Below are 15,740 nucleotides of genomic sequence, written 5' to 3' on the forward strand. Positions count from 1 at the left end.
AATGCTGGCATCCCACAAAAGCAAGCCCTGTTGCTATTGGTTATGACACACAGAGCACAACAAGGGGTTAAAAGCACAAGTGGGTCCAATGTGGATTTGGGTATCAAAAGGAGACAAACAAATCTCCATTGCCAGCATAGAAATACCTTTTCTGAGTATGCTCAAAACTGTCATTTCCACAAATGCCCCCCCCCCCCACATTCTCTAAGTAGGGGAGGGGATACCGGGTGGGATCTTCTTTGCCACAGAAGCCCCAAAAGGTGTTTTCCTTTGCAAACTCCAAAACCAGACAGACAAACAAGAGAGAGAGAAAGGAGGGAGCTGGGTCCATTTCTCCCTCCTCTCCAGGGGGACTTCCAAAATGCCCTCTCTCTGCCTTCTTCCAGCAGCTCTTCCCTTAATTAGAGACTGCCAAGAGGAAGGAAAATGCAGTCGGCGAGAGAAAGAGGGGAGTGTGTTTGTATGTGTGTCTCTTTAAGAGATGAGAGCATTCTCCCTCTTTGGCACAGCAAGGCACCCTAGGAAACGAAGTCGTCCAAGCCTTGCTTGCCACACAGCTGGCATGACGCGAAGGGACTCAATTTGCAAGCAAAATGGACACGTAAATCCGGTAATTTTGCAAATTTGCTCATTTCTTTATTCCCCTCCCATTCTCTCTCTCTCCCGACTGAGTGCAGCGTTGTGTGATAAGCAGCTGCAAAGTTGTCTTTAAAGCCCTGAATGACCCTGCATTGGGGCCACTTTAACCCTCCAATTTCCCTCGTGTGATAACCCTCCTTGTGCATCTGCAGTTCCTGGGAAAGGTCTTTGGGCAGGTCATGGGCCAGAGGCAAGGATGATGAGGGTTGCAGGGGATTCTGGCTACAGGTGGAGCCTCCCGCCCTCACCTTGCCACTTTCCCCCCATAAACATTCCCAGCATCCCTCATTTCAGGGTGTATGCGGCCTGTGAGAGTGGTGGGGGATGATGGGGGTTGCAATCCAACCAGGTCTCCAAGGGATTCCGGTTTCAGAGGAAGCCACTGTCCCCCATCATCTTGCCACCTTCCCCCATAAACATTCCCAGCATCCCTCCTTTGCAGTTTTACTCTGGCTCTGAGGGCGGTGGAGGTGCTGGGGATGATGGGATTTGCAGTACAACCGGGTCTGGGTACAGATGATGAAGCCCACCCCCAAATTGGGGGCCTGCCTCATGGAGATGCATCTAATCTCCTTCTCCAGCCTCCAAAATGTTGAGTTGCATGTACAGGTGCTGGGATCTCCAATCGAAAGAGTGGGAAAAGAAGGCTGAGCACAGAGGAAGCCAATCTCCACTGGCATCTTTGCCTCCCTGACACTTTGGATTATATATCCAGGGTATGATGGGATTTGCAATCCAACCACAGAGGATTCCGGGTATTGCTATTTCCCCCTGTTTCTCTGTTTTCTGCAGGGAGGTCCTGGGCGATGACTCTTAGTGGCCTGTCCTGATGGTCTTCAGTGGCCTCCCAGCCCAGTGCCTAACCCTCCCTTTCTCCCCAGAATCCCCTCCACCGAGGAGACGAGGAAGGATGCAAGAAAGGTAAGGGCCAGAGGGAGGGGCATCCATGGATGACCCCTGAGGATGACCTCTCCCTCTCTCTGGCCCCCTTCCCAGCCATGACAGCCCTCTGGGGCGAAGGCAGGCCCTGGCAGCAGCAGCAGGAGATGAAGGATCTCCAGAAGGAGAAGCAGGCCCAGCCAGCGCAGCAGCAATGCTGAGCGCATCCTCCTTGGGGTCATAGAATGGACACTGCACTGCCAGCTCTGCCTCTTGGTCCTCTTCACCATCGCTTCACAGAGGAGAGATGGTTAGGCTCCCCCTGGTCCTCGGCTTCTCTATGGCACCCCCTCCTGGGTGGTGCGACCGTGTGCTGGTGGGGCCTGTGCGGCAGAAGATGGCTTCTTTGACCCTGGCCTGTCTGGCTGAGGCTTTTTCTGGGGGGGGGGGGGTGGAAGGTGGCCCAAGGAGCTTCTGGCTGAGTGGGGGGGAGAGAGGCTCCCTTGGCAAGGCAAAGAGTGGGTTCCCCCCTTCGTTATCAAGATGGTGGCTCCCAGAGCCCTGTAGTGCACCATCACCACAGTATCCAAACTGGTAGCCGCCATCTGTCCCTACAAGATGGCATCAGCCAGCAGGGGTTCCTTTTGTGATTCTAATATGCCCCTGCCTCTAGGAACTCCTGGGAGGAGGGAGCAACCTAATTCTCAGGGGAATCTCACCTTCTCCCCTGGGAAATAAAGGGTTTTGAGGCCTCACAAGGAGGCTTATTATGGGATACCCCACTATTATATTTGGAGGGGAAACCGTGCCCCCCTATGAAACCTCTGGAAGTATGAGCTGCCATTCAGGAGCATGTTCAAGACGCCTGCCCTTCAAGACAAGAGAAGCAAGGCCCAGGAAAAGACATGGCAACCCTCTGCCCAAGAGAAGCCTACCCTTGTTTTCCTTTGCAAAGGTTCTATCTGTGGTCTGGAACCTTGACTCCATTCTGCAACCCAACTGTTGGTGGTTAACTGCTGCTGGCCACAGTGCCAGGGGCTTCCTCAGAGTGAGTGAGCGAAGAGAAGCGGTCAAGCGGATGGCAGCGGGGGGGGGGGGGGTCTGGCCAGCGCCAGACCCCCCCCCCCCAAAGCATCTCTGCTCCCCCCCAGGACCGAAAGCCCCTCACTTCCCCCTGCGCCCCAAAGTACACCATCTCCTACTGCTGGCGGATAGTCCCAAGAATTCAAATCCCATCTCAGCCAAGGAAGGACAGAAGAGAGAACTGCATGTCCCAGCAGCCCCCACCCACCATCCTCTTGCTGCCACTGCTGGTTAGTCGGCTGGACTCCTAAACGCCTGCTTCCTCCCCTTCCTCCCCTTCCTCCTCTTTCCTTAACCTCCTTCCTCCCTTCCCCTCCTTCTTCCCCTTCCTTTTCTTTCCCTCTATCCTCCCCTTCCTTCCTTTTCCCTCTTCCCTTCCCCTCCTTCCTTTTCCCTCTTCCCTTCCCCTACTTCCCTTTTCCTCTTCCCTTCCCCTACTTCCCTTTTCCTCTTCCCTTCCCTTCCTTTCCCCCTTTCCTCCCCTCTCTCCCTCTCTGCCTTCCTTCCTTCCTTCCTTCCTTCCTTCCTTCCTTCCTTCCTCTTTCTTTCTTTCTTTCTTTCTTTCTTTCTTTCTCTCCCTTCCTTCTTTTCTTCCTCCCTCCCTCCCTCGCTCCCTCCCTCCCTTCAATCCTTCTCCTTTCCTTTTCCTTCCTTCCTTCCTTCCTTCCTTCCTTCCTTCCTTCCTTCCTTCCTTCCTCTTTCTTTCTTTCATTCCCTCCTCCCTTCTTGATTTCTCTCCCTTATTTCCTTCTTTCCTTCATTCCTTCCTCCCTCCCTCCCTTCAATCCTTCTTTCCTTTTCCTTCCTTCCTTCCTTCATTCCTTCCCTCCTCCCTTCTCGATTTCTCTCCCTTATTTCCTTCTTTCCTTCATTCCTTCCCCCCCTCTTCAATCCTTCTCCCTCCCTCCCTCCCTCCCTCCCTCCCTTCCTTCCTTCCTTCCTTCCTTACTTTGTTTTATAATTTTTTTTCTTCTTCATTGTTTTTTCATAATTTTTTTATTACACAGTACATAGTGCAATTTGTACAATCGACATTTTGTAATATGCTTTTCTCTCCCTGCCCCCTCTCAAAACAGCATTTGAGGGAAATACATGCCAATCAAGTTAACAATCATTATCAGAGATGTGGAAAATATCATTAATTATCTTTTTATCTTCCACTTTCTTAATCACAATTTACCATTTATCTTTCCACAGACATGCCTCCAAACAGACGGCTTGCTTTCCCCTGGCTTGAAGGGAGCTCCACGGAGCTCTGTTCAGGCCAAGGGAAACCAGGACTTCCTCGGGAGAGAAAGGGGCCAAGCCCCGCCGGAGCTTCCCTTCTCTCCCGAGGGAGCCTGAGGACTCCCTCCGGAGAGAAGGGGCCAAGCCCAGTCGGCGCCTCCCTTCTCTCCCAAGGGGGTCCCAGGACTCCCTCCGGAGAGAAGGGGCCATGCCCTGCCGAGGCTTCCCTTCTCTCCCCAGGGAGCCCGAGGACTCCCTCCGGAAAGAAGGGGCCAGGCCCAGTCGGTGCCTCCCTTCTCTCCCAAGGGAGTCCCAGGACTCTCTCCGGAGAGAAGGGGCCAAGCCCAGCCGGCACTTCCCTTGTCTCCCGAGGGAGTCCGAGGTGAGGGCTGGGTGCAACCCTTCCCTTCCCGGCTTCATTTTCCTGAGCCAGCGCTGAGGAAAACGAAGCCAAGGAGGTGAGGGCTAGGCGTAACCCTTCCCTTCCTGGCTTCATTCTCCTCAGCCAGCAGGAAGTGCACGCACTCCCCGCTGGCTGAGGAGTACGAAGCCGAGGAGGTGACGGCTGGGCTCAATCCTCCCCTTCCTGGCTTCGTTCTCCTCAGCCAGCGCCAAGGAGAACGAAGCCGAGGATGTGAGCGCTGGGCCCAGTCCTCCCCTGCCTGGCTTCGTTCTCCTCAGCCAGCACCGAGGAGGTGGGGTCTGGGCCCAATCCTCCCCTTCCCGGCTTCATTCTCCATAGCCTGCACCGAGGAGAACAAAGCCGAGGAGGCGCGGGCTGGGCCCTGTCCTCCCCTTCCCGGCTTGCATCTCCTCAGCCTGCGCGGGCTGAGATGATGCAAGCCGCAGAGGAGTGAAGGAGGAGGGGAAGGATGGCAACGGACTTTTGTCTCCAATGGTGGAGCGTGTGCGCACATGCGCAAACGCGCCATCATTGGGGACCATCTGGATTATCTGACATAGTTGGCTATCCGTCTATAAACCGGCCCGTTTATGTCGGATAATCAAGACTCTATTGTAATATGTATTCTTTTATATATTTAAACAAATAAGACTTATTCCAGTTCAGTTTCTTTTTCCATTCAAAAGTAATCACTGCATGGGCAGCTTTTAGAAATCTCTATCCCTATTATTATATTTATCTGTTTCTTAACCTGTGTCCAAAATTCTTGAACAAATGGCCATTCCCACCACATATGTATGTAAAGTCCCTTAACACCATATCCATGCCAACATTTTGATTGAAATTTATCATTTATCAAGGCTAATTGATGTGGCGTCCTGTACCATTTTCAAATAATTTTCATTTGTTGTTCTTTTACATTTGTATTTTTAATAATAATAATTTCATACAGCCAAATTTTAATTTTGTCTGAATCAATAAATCTTTGTCCCAGTTCACTGTCAGTCCCTCTACCATTTTAAACTGGGTTGTTAACATAATCTTATAAATTTTCCCTATTAATCCTTTTCCCCTTTCTATTTTTTATTATTTCTTCTAGCAATTCATTTTAATTAAAATATTCAATTGTATTTCATCTAATAATTTTATTATCCCTTTTATTTGAATCCAATATTGATTTCCAATTAATATAGTTAATTTTTCTTTCTGTATTCATGCCCCTGTTGAATCATATAAGCCTCCAATTATTTTAAATCCCTTAATCTTTAATTTTTTAAATATCTTTCCAAAATATTCACGGTTACTTTTATTCAAATATTCGATTGGTAACCATTTCCAGTTTTTTATACCCAGTTTTTTACTCCACTTCCCCTATATTTTATATTTCACCATCCTTGGACCAAATATTTTCTCTTTTTCTTTCTTTCCCCATGTTTTTCCCCTGGAAGATAGAGACATACTCCATTTGATTGCTCTGTCTTTCTAATTTCACCCACTTTATATTTCTTTCCCTCCCTCCCTCATTTCTTCCTTTCTCCTTCCTTCCTTGGACCTTATCACACTGGGGTTTTTTAGCTCAGAACTAGGGTGAGTTCGAATTGAGTGATGCGAATTCACGTTAGAACGTTCATGTATTTTCACACCTGGTAGCTTTCAATGGGAGCCCCTTCCATGGGGCTTCCGAACTGAATCCAGCTGGCTCCTCATTTTGGCGAGTGTGCTAAATAAGTGGATTGACAAGATTCGCATTGATGGTCAGTTCGAACTCACTGCGGATTGGTCTGGTGTGGAATTCCAATCTGCTGATGCTCTTGAACACCATCGCAAGACCCTCGGGTTGCAAATCTCCCATGATGCCCTGCTGGCATTTTGCCCCGTTTTCTTCCAGTGGCCCTTTCCACTTTCAGGGCAACCCTCTCTCTCTCCTTCCCTCCCTCCCTGCCCCCCCCCCTCTCTCTCTCTCTCACACACACACACACACTCACATATATACATACACATCAGTCAGGTCAGGGGGTGATGGGATAGATCGCTGGGGCCAGGATTGGGAGGCAGAAGCAGTCACGGGGGTGATGGGATAGATCATTGGGGCCAGGATCGGGAGGCAGAGGCAGTCAGGGGGTGATGGGATAGGTCACTGGGGCCAGGGGATGATGGGTTAGGTGGCAGAAGGGGCGAGATGGGGATGCAGGAGCAGTCAGGGGATGATGGGTTAGGTGTCAGGGTGAAGGAAGGGAGCAGATCAAGGTATAGGAGGATGCAGGGGATGATGTGACAAGAGGATAGATATAAATTTATTTATTTATTTATTTATTTAGGTATTTATATCCCGCCCTTCAGCCCTAATGGCTCTCAGGGTGGCTTACAATTATTGTTTTTAATCAGACAGTTCCTTGCCCTCAGGCTTACAATCTAAAAGACACGAAACAAAAGGAGAAGGAAATGGTGGAGGGAAAGGGGATGAGGTCCAGTGGTTCTTCTCTCCCTCTGAGGCCTGGACCAAGGCAGATGGATTGGAGGGAGGGCTTCTTCCAGGCTAGTCCTGATGGAGTAAATAAATAAATAAATATAAATCGAAGGGAGGAAGAAAGGTGCAGCTGTCATTCCCTTGAAAGTGGAGGGGAAATAGAAGGGAGGAAGAAAGATGCAGCTGTCATTCCCGTAAAAGTGGAGCCAGGCTCCCTTCTTCACCCCGGAAGTGCAATGGTTCAGGAAGCCTTCAGGGCCCCACTGAACATGTGCAAGGGTCCCAATTCGAATCATTGAATCCCCATGGTATGCACCGATGTGGAAATACAATGTGCACTCACTCCGCTTTGCCTGAATCCGCATCACGTGACTTCCTTGGATTCGATTCCCCCTCAGTTCGGAAGGGCAACGGAACAGCAACCAGGTGTGATAAAACAGCCATGTTATAACGTCAATTCAGATCACTCAATTCGCACTCACCCTTGATCTTAGCTCCAATAACCTCAGTGTGATAAGGTCCCTTGTCTCTTTCTTTCTTTCCTTCTCCCTCCCTCCCTCCTTTTTTCCTTCCTTTTTCTTTCTTTCTTTCATTCTGTCCTTTCCCCTTCCTTCCTTCCTTCCTTCCTTCCTTCCTTCCTTCCTTCCTAACTTACTTATCTCTCTCTTTCTTTCTTTCTTTCTTTCTTTCTTTCTTTCTTTCTCTCCTTCCTTCCTTCCTCCTTTCTTTCCTCCTCTTCCTTTCTTTCCTGGCTCCCCTCTTTCATTTTTCCTTCTTTCCCTCCTTTCCTCTCTCCCTGCTTTCATTTAGCCCTCCTTCGCTCCCATTCCCTCTCTTGCTTCCTTCTTTCTTTCCCTTTGTCTTCCATCATTTGTTCCTTCTTTCCTTCCTTCCTGCTTCTTTCTTTTCTTCCTTCCTTCCTTTCCTTCTTTCCTTCCTTCTTTTGTTCCTTCCATTCCTCTTTCTTTCTTTCTTTCTTTCTTTCTTTCCTCCCTCCCTTCCTTCTTTTGTTTCCTCTTTCCTTTCCTCTTTCTTTCCTTCCTTCCTTCCTTCCTTCCTTCCTTCCTTCCTTCCTCCCTTCTTTCCCTTTTCTTTATCTCCTTTCTTCTTCTCCTTCCCCTCTTCCTTCCCTTCCTTCCTTCCTTCCCTTACCTCCTTCCTCTTCCCCTCCTTCCTTCCCCTCCTTCCTTCCCCTCCTTCCTTCCCCTCTTTCCTTCCCCTCCTTCCTTCCCCTTCCCCTCTCACCTCCCCTTCCCCCTTCCCCTCCTCCCTTCCCTTCTTCCCATTTTTCCTTCCTTTCCCTCCCTCCCTCCCTCCCTCTCCCGCTCCCCATGAAAGCCAGTCCCATAAAATGGAGCATAAAGCCACCCAGGACACCACCAAACCGGCAGCAGCAGGGAGAATGCCGGCAAAAGCTTGAGCCCTCAACACACACACGACCATTTCCCCGCTGAGCGAGACAGAAGAGAGAGTGTGCATGGCGTAGTGTACAAAGTCCAGCCCTGCCACAACATTGCCAGCGTGGCGGCAGCAGAGAGAACGCCAGCGGAGACTTGAGGCCTCACGACGCACCAACCGTTCCCCACAGAGCGAGGTGGAAGCAGGAGTGCGCCTGGCTGAGAGCAGAAAGCCCAGTCCTGCCACAACCTTGCCAGCGCGGTGGCAGCAAGGTGAATGCCAGCGGAGGCTTGAGGCCTCATGACACACCATCCTTTCCCCGCTGAGCGAGGCAGAAAAGAGAGCGTGCCTGGCGGAGGGTAAAAAGCCCAGCCCTGCCACAACATTGCCAGCATGGTGGCAGCAGGGGGAACGCCAGCGGAGGCTTGAGGCCTCACCACACCCCAACCGTTTCCCACAGAGCTGGCTGGAAGCAGAAGTGAGCCAGAGGCAGCGTGGGTCCTTCAAACTCAGCCGGAGACTACAAAAACCCTCCACCAACACCTGCTCTGAGAAGAAGCCGGCAGCAGAGGAAGAGTTCTGGCGTTTGGCCTTGGGCACGCCTGAGCTCTCCTCCTCCTCACCCCAGCCCTCGGAGCCAGAGGCAACGTGGGTCCTCCAAACTCAGCCGGAGACTGCAAAAACCCTCCACCAACACCTGCTCTGAGAAGAAGCCAGCAGCAGAGGAAGAGGTCTGGCGTTTGGCCTTGGGCACGCCTGAGCTCTCCTCCTCCTCACCCCAGCCCTCGGAGCCAGAGGCAGCGTGGGTCCTCCAAACTGAGCCGGAGACTGCAAAAACCCTCCACCAACACCTGCTCTGAGAAGAAGCCGGCAGCAGAGGAAGAGTTCTGGCGTTTGGCCTTGGGCACGCCTGAGCTCTCCTCCTCCTCACCCCAGCCCCCAGAGCCAGAGGCAGCATGGGTCCTCCAAACTGAGCCGGAGACTGCAAAAACCCTCCACCAACACCTGCTCTGAGAAGAAGCCGGCAGCAGAGGAAGAGTTCTGGCGTTTGGCCTTGGGCACGCCTGAGCTCTCCTCCTCCTCACCCCAGCCCTCGGAGCCAGAGGCAGCGTGGGTCCTCCAAACTCAGCCGGAGACTGCAAAAACCCTCCACCAACACCTGCTCTGAGAAGAAGCCGGCAGCAGAGGAAGAGTTCTGGCGTTTGGCCTTGGGCACGCCTGAGCTCTCCTCCTCCTCACCCCAGCCCTCGGAGCCAGAGGCAGCGTGGGTCCTCCAAACTCAGCCGGAGACTGCAAAAACCCTCCACCAACACCTGCTCTGAGAAGAAGCCGGCAGCAGAGGAAGAGTTCTGGCGTTTGGCCTTGGGCACGCCTGAGCTCTCCTCCTCCTCACCCCAGCCCTCGGAGCCAGAGGCAGCGTGGGTCCTCCAAACTCAGCCGGAGACTGCAAAAACCCTCCACCCACACCTGCTCTGAGAAGAAGCCGGCAGCAGAGGAAGAGTTCTGGCGTTTGGCCTTGGGCACGCCTGAGCTCTCCTCCTCCTCACCCCAGCCCTTGGAGCCAGAGGCAGCGTGGGTCCTTCAAACTCAGCTGGAGACTGCAAAAACCCTCCACCAACACCTGCTCTGAGAAGAAGCCGGCAGCAGAGGAAGAGTTCTGGCGTTTGGCCTTGGGCACGCCTGAGCTCTCCTCCTCCTCACCCCAGCCCTCGGAGCCAGAGGCAGAGTGGGTCCTCCAAACTCAGCCGGAGACTACAAAAACCCTCCACCAACACCTGCTCTGAGAAGAAGCCGGCAGCAGAGGAAGAGTTCTGGCGTTTGGCCTTGGGCACGCCTGAGCTCTCCTCCTCCTCACCCCAGCCCTCGGAGCCAGAGGCAGCGTGGGTCCTCCAAACTCAGCCGGAGACTGCAAAAACCCTCCACCAACACCTGCTCTGAGAAGAAGCCGGCAGCAGAGGAAGAGTTCTGGCGTTTGGCCTTGGGCACGCCTGAGCTCTCCTCCTCCTCACCCCAGCCCTCGGAGCCAGAGGCAGCGTGGGTCCTCCAAACTCAGCCGGAGACTGCAAAAACCCTCCACCAACACCTGCTCTGAGAAGAAGCCGGCAGCAGAGGAAGAGTTCTGGCGTTTGGCCTTGGGCACGCCTGAGCTCTCCTCCTCCTCACCCCAGCCCTCGGAGCCAGAGGCAGCGTGGGTCCTCCAAACTCAGCCGGAGACTGCAAAAACCCTCCACCAACACCTGCTCTGAGAAGAAGCCGGCAGCAGAGGAAGAGTTCTGGCGTTTGGCCTTGGGCACGCCTGAGCTCTCCTCCTCCTCACCCCAGCCCTCGGAGCCAGAGGCAGCGTGGGTCCTCCAAACTCAGCCGGAGACTGCAAAAACCCTCCACCAACACCTGCTCTGAGAAGAAGCCGGCAGCAGAGGAAGAGTTCTGGCGTTTGGCCTTGGGCACGCCTGAGCTCTCCTCCTCCTCACCCCAGCCCTCGGAGCCAGAGGCAGCGTGGGTCCTCCAAACTGAGCCGGAGACTGCAAAAACCCTCCACCAACACCTGCTCTGAGAAGAAGCCGGCAGCAGAGGAAGAGTTCTGGCATTTGGCCTTGAGCACGCCTGAGCCCTCCTCCTCCTCACCCCAGCCCTCGGAGCCAGAGGCAGCGTGGGTCCTCCAAACTCAGCCGGAGACTGCAAAAACCCTCCACCCACACCTGCTCTGAGAAGAAGCCGGCAGCAGAGGAAGAGTTCTGGCGTTTGGCCTTGGGCACGCCTGAGCTCTCCTCCTCCTCACCCCAGCCCTCGGAGCCAGAGGCAGCGTGGGTCCTCCAAACTCAGCCGGAGACTGCAAAAACCCTCCACCCACACCTGCTCTGAGAAGAAGCCGACAGCAGAGGAAGAGTTCTGGCGTTTGGCCTTGGGCACGCCTGAGCTCTCCTCCTCCTCACCCCAGCCCTCGGAGCCAGAGGCAGCGTGGGTCCTCCAAACTCAGCCGAAGACTGCAAAAACCCTCCACCAACACCTGCTCTGAGAAGAAGCCGGCAGCAGAGGAAGAGTTCTGGCATTTGGCCTTGAGCACGCCTGAGCTCTCCTCCTCCTCACCCCAGCCCTCGGAGCCAGAGGCAGCGTGGGTCCTTCAAACTCAGCCGGAGACTGCAAAAACCCTCCACCAACACCTGCTCTGAGAAGAAGCCGGCAGCAGAGGAAGAGTTCTGGCGTTTGGCCTTGGGCACGCCTGAGCTCTCCTCCTCCTCACCCCAGCCCTCGAAGCCAGAGGCAGCGTGGGTCCTCCAAACTCAGCCGGAGACTGCAAAAACCCTCCACCAACACCTGCTCTGAGAAGAAGCCGGCAGCAGAGGAAGAGTTCTGGCGTTTGGCCTTGGGCACGCCTGAGCTCTCCTCCTCCTCACCCCAGCCCTCAGAGCCAGAGGCAGCATGGGTCCTCCAAACTGAGCCGGAGACTGCAAAAACCCTCCACCAACACCTGCTCTGAGAAGAAGCCGGCAGCAGAGGAAGAGTTCTGGCGTTTGGCCTTGGGCACGCCTGAGCTCTCCTCCTCCTCACCCCAGCCCTCGGAGCCAGAGGCAGCGTGGGTCCTCCAAACTCAGCCGGAGACTGCAAAAACCCTCCACCAACACCTGCTCTGAGAAGAAGCCGGCAGCAGAGGAAGAGTTCTGGCGTTTGGCCTTGGGCACGCCTGAGCTCTCCTCCTCCTCACCCCAGCCCTCGGAGCCAGAGGCAGCGTGGGTCCTCCAAACTCAGCCGGAGACTGCAAAAACCCTCCACCAACACCTGCTCTGAGAAGAAGCCGGCAGCAGAGGAAGAGTTCTGGCGTTTGGCCTTGGGCACGCCTGAGCTCTCCTCCTCCTCACCCCAGCCCTCGGAGCCAGAGGCAGCGTGGGTCCTCCAAACTCAGCCGGAGACTGCAAAAACCCTCCACCCACACCTGCTCTGAGAAGAAGCCGGCAGCAGAGGAAGAGTTCTGGCGTTTGGCCTTGGGCACGCCTGAGCTCTCCTCCTCCTCACCCCAGCCCTCGGAGCCAGAGGCAGCGTGGGTCCTTCAAACTCAGCTGGAGACTGCAAAAACCCTCCACCAACACCTGCTCTGAGAAGAAGCCGGCAGCAGAGGAAGAGTTCTGGCGTTTGGCCTTGGGCACGCCTGAGCTCTCCTCCTCCTCACCCCAGCCCTCGGAGCCAGAGGCAGAGTGGGTCCTCCAAACTCAGCCGGAGACTACAAAAACCCTCCACCAACACCTGCTCTGAGAAGAAGCCGGCAGCAGAGGAAGAGTTCTGGCGTTTGGCCTTGGGCACGCCTGAGCTCTCCTCCTCCTCACCCCAGCCCTCGGAGCCAGAGGCAGCGTGGGTCCTCCAAACTCAGCCGGAGACTGCAAAAACCCTCCACCAACACCTGCTCTGAGAAGAAGCCGGCAGCAGAGGAAGAGTTCTGGCGTTTGGCCTTGGGCACGCCTGAGCTCTCCTCCTCCTCACCCCAGCCCTCGGAGCCAGAGGCAGCGTGGGTCCTCCAAACTCAGCCGGAGACTGCAAAAACCGTCCACCAACACCTGCTCTGAGAAGAAGCCGGCAGCAGAGGAAGAGTTCTGGCGTTTGGCCTTGGGCACGCCTGAGCTCTCCTCCTCCTCACCCCAGCCCTCGGAGCCAGAGGCAGCGTGGGTCCTCCAAACTCAGCCGGAGACTGCAAAAACCCTCCACCAACACCTGCTCTGAGAAGAAGCCGGCAGCAGAGGAAGAGTTCTGGCGTTTGGCCTTGGGCACGCCTGAGCTCTCCTCCTCCTCACCCCAGCCCTCGGAGCCAGAGGCAGCGTGGGTCCTCCAAACTCAGCCGGAGACTGCAAAAACCCTCCACCAACACCTGCTCTGAGAAGAAGCCGGCAGCAGAGGAAGAGTTCTGGCGTTTGGCCTTGGGCACGCCTGAGCTCTCCTCCTCCTCACCCCAGCCCTCGGAGCCAGAGGCAGCGTGGGTCCTCCAAACTGAGCCGGAGACTGCAAAAACCCTCCACCAACACCTGCTCTGAGAAGAAGCCGGCAGCAGAGGAAGAGTTCTGGCATTTGGCCTTGGGCACGCCTGAGCTCTCCTCCTCCTCACCCCAGCCCTCGGAGCCAGAGGCAGCGTGGGTCCTTCAAACTCAGCCGGAGACTGCAAAAACCCTCCACCAACACCTGCTCTGAGAAGAAGCCGGCAGCAGAGGAAGAGTTCTGGCGTTTGGCCTTGGGCACGCCTGAGCTCTCCTCCTCCTCACCCCAGCCCTCGGAGCCAGAGGCAGAGTGGGTCCTCCAAACTCAGCCGGAGACTACAAAAACCCTCCACCAACACCTGCTCTGAGAAGAAGCCGGCAGCAGAGGAAGAGTTCTGGTTTTTGGCCTTGGGCACGCCTGAGCTCTCCTCCTCCTCACCCCAGCCCTCGGAGCCAGAGGCAGAGTGGGTCCTCCAAACTCAGCCGGAGACTGCAAAAACCCTCCACCAACACCTGCTCTGAGAAGAAGCCAGCAGCAGAGGAAGAGTTCTGGCGTTTGGCCTTGGGCACGCCTGAGCTCTCCTCCTCCTCACCCCAGCCCTCGGAGCCAGAGGCAGCGTGGGTCCTCCAAACTGAGCCGGAGACTGCAAAAACCCTCCACCAACACCTGCTCTGAGAAGAAGCCGGCAGCAGAGGAAGAGTTCTGGCGTTTGGCCTTGGGCACGCCTGAGCCCTCCTCCTCCTCACCCCAGCCCTCGGAGCCAGAGGCAGCGTGGGTCCTTCAAACTCAGCCGGAGACTGCAAAAACCCTCCACCAACACCTGCTCTGAGAAGAAGCCGGCAGCAGAGGAAGAGTTCTGGCGTTTGGCCTTGGGCACGCCTGAGCTCTCCTCCTCCTCACCCCAGCCCTCGGAGCCAGAGGCAGCGTGGGTCCTTCAAACTCAGCCGGAGACTGCAAAAACCCTCCACCAACACCTGCTCTGAGAAGAAGCCGGCAGCAGAGGAAGAGTTCTGGCATTTGGCCTTGGGCACGCCTGAGCTCTCCTCCTCCTCACCCCAGCCCTCGGAGCCAGAGGCAGAGTGGGTCCTCCAAACTCAGCCGGAGACTACAAAAACCCTCCACCAACACCTGCTCTGAGAAGAAGCCGGCAGCAGAGGAAGAGTTCTGGTGTTTGGCCTTGGGCACGCCTGAGCTCTCCTCCTCCTCACCCCAGCCCTCGGAGCCAGAGGCAGAGTGGGTCCTCCAAACTCAGCCGGAGACTGCAAAAACCCTCCACCCACACCTGCTCTGAGAAGAAGCCGGCAGCAGAGGAAGAGTTCTGGCGTTTGGCCTTGGGCACGCCTGAGCTCTCCTCCTCCTCACCCCAGCCCTCGGAGCCAGAGGCAGCGTGGGTCCTCCAAACTCAGCCGGAGACTGCAAAAACCCTCCACCAACACCTGCTCTGAGAAGAAGCCGGCAGCAGAGGAAGAGTTCTGGCGTTTGGCCTTGGGCACGCCTGAGCTCTCCTCCTCCTCACCCCAGCCCTCGGAGCCAGAGGCAGCGTGGGTCCTTCAAACTCAGCCGGAGACTGCAAAAACCCTCCACCAACACCTGCTCTGAGAAGAAGCCGGCAGCAGAGGAAGAGTTCTGGCGTTTGGCCTTGGGCACGCCTGAGCTCTCCTCCTCCTCACCCCAGCCCTCGGAGCCAGAGGCAGCGTGGGTCCTTCAAACTCAGCCGGAGACTGCAAAAACCCTCCACCAACACCTGCTCTGAGAAGAAGCCGGCAGCAGAGGAAGAGTTCTGGCATTTGGCCTTGGGCACGCCTGAGCTCTCCTCCTCCTCACCCCAGCCCTCGGAGCCAGAGGCAGAGTGGGTCCTCCAAACTCAGCCGGAGACTGCAAAAACCCTCCACCAACACCTGCTCTGAGAAGAAGCCGGCAGCAGAGGAAGAGTTCTGGCGTTTGGCCTTGGGCACGCCTGAGCTCTCCTCCTCCTCACCCCAGGCCTCGGAGCCAGAGGCAGCGTGGGTCCTCCAAACTCAGCCGGAGACTGCAAAAACCCTCCACCAACACCTGCTCTGAGAAGAAGCCGGCAGCAGAGGAAGAGTTCTGGCGTTTGGCCTTGGGCACGCCTGAGCTCTCCTCCTCCTCACCCCAGCCCTCGGAGCCAGAGGCAGCGTGGGTCCTCCAAACTCAGCCGGAGACTGCAAAAACCCTCCACCAACACCTGCTCTGAGAAGAAGCCGGCAGCAGAGGAAGAGTTCTGGCGTTTGGCCTTGGGCACGCCTGAGCTCTCCTCCTCCTCACCACAGCCCTCGGAGCCAGAGGCAGCGTGGGTCCTCCAAACTCAGCCGGAGACTGCAAAAACCCTCCACCCACACCTGCTCTGAGAAGAAGCCGACAGCAGAGGAAGAGTTCTGGCGTTTGGCCTTGGGCACGCCTGAGCTCTCCTCCTCCTCACCCCAGCCCTCGGAGCCAGAGGCAGCGTGGGTCCTCCAAACTCAGCCGGAGACTGCAAAAACCCTCCACCAACACCTGCTCTGAGAAGAAGCCGGCAGCAGAGGAAGAGTTCTGGCATTTGGCCTTGAGCACGCCTGAGCTCTCCTCCTCCTCACCCCAGCCCTCGGAGCCAGAGGCAGCGTGGGTCCTTCAAACTCAGCCGGAGACTGCAAAAACCCTCCACCAACACCTGCTCTGAGAAGAAGC

The sequence above is a fragment of the Sceloporus occidentalis genome, unplaced genomic scaffold (assembly GCF_023333645.1).
Source record: "Sceloporus occidentalis isolate IW3139 unplaced genomic scaffold, rSceOcc1.0.p SCAF_191, whole genome shotgun sequence".
NCBI classification, from domain to species: Eukaryota; Metazoa; Chordata; class Lepidosauria; order Squamata; family Phrynosomatidae; genus Sceloporus; species Sceloporus occidentalis.